The sequence below is a fragment of the Schistocerca gregaria genome, chromosome 1 (genome assembly GCF_023897955.1).
Source record: "Schistocerca gregaria isolate iqSchGreg1 chromosome 1, iqSchGreg1.2, whole genome shotgun sequence".
NCBI classification, from domain to species: Eukaryota; Metazoa; Arthropoda; class Insecta; order Orthoptera; family Acrididae; genus Schistocerca; species Schistocerca gregaria.
Genome location: NC_064920.1, coordinates 361698633 through 361699838, shown reverse-complemented (window position 1 = coordinate 361699838; position 1206 = coordinate 361698633). Strand labels below are relative to the sequence as shown.

Below are 1206 nucleotides of genomic sequence, written 5' to 3'. Positions count from 1 at the left end.
TATCTGACGCTGACTACCCAAATACTCAACAATTTGTGTCCTGCTACTTTTGTTAAGCAAAAATATTTTCCTACCTTAACAGTCCTTATAACAACCGTAGTCACTGATGCTGTCACACCTTAATGAAACCATAAACTATGAAAGCTTTTTGCAAACAATTCACTTAATCATCCAGGAATATCCAGGTTCACTACCTTGGATTTCATAGTCCTAATATGTAAACGGACGTGAAACGGCCAGTGTAGCGAAGTCTCAAATCCAAAAGGACCAAAGACATTATCGACTTGGGATATAAGAAGATTCAAAGCAACGTGAACTAGAAGTAGGCTAATTCTTAATTCCACAGAACCAACAATGAGATAGCCAACTGTCTTGCCGCAGTGGTAACACCGGTTCCCGTCAGATCGCCGAAGTTAAGCGATGTCGGGCTGGGCTAGCACTTGGATGGGTGACCATCTGGTCTGCCGAGCGCCGTTGGCAAGCGGGGTGCATTCATCCCTTGTGAGGCCAACTGTGGAACTACTTGACTGAGAAATAGTGCTCCAGTCACTAAAACTGACTACGGCCGGGAGAGCGGTGCCCTGACCACATGCTCATCCATATCCGTATTCAGTAACATCCATGAGCTGAGGATGACACGGTGGTCAGTCGGTACCGATGGATCTACAAGGCCCGAGTTTGACTTTTCAATAGAGAGATCCTCCTTGGTTTGTCACGCCATGTAAACAAAATACATGGTACCCATTTTCTACAATAACTGATAAAATTATATTCATGCAATAGACCTCACATAATATGATTCGCAAAGGTCCTTAACTGAACAGAGTTGACGGATGATATCGTAAAAGTTCCATGAAGGGCCGCTAGTTTTGTGTTATCGCGAAGTAGGGGTGAGAGTGTCGTGGACATGATAGGCAAAATGAGGTGGCAGTCATTAAAACAAAGGCGTCTTTCGTTACGGCAAGATCTTCCCACGAAATTTTAATCAGCGCAAAATTATTTTGTTGACTCGCACCTACGTAGGGAGAAATGAGCATTGTAATAAAATTAGTGAAATAGGAGCGTGTACGGAAAGTTTAATTGTTCGTTTTCCCGCGTGCTATTCGAGAGTGGAACAGGAAAGAAATAGTCTCAAGGTGATTCGATGAACACTCTGCCAAGCATTTAACTGTGAACTGCAGAGTAGTCTTGTAGATTTAAATGTGG

General features: G+C 43.2%; 1 pseudogene; it reads left to right on the top strand.

The window, feature by feature from the left end:
• Window positions 1–362: 362 nt before the first annotated feature.
• Window positions 363–480, top strand: LOC126290594 (5S ribosomal RNA; annotated as a pseudogene).
• The last annotated feature ends 726 nt before the right edge of the window (window positions 481–1206 follow it).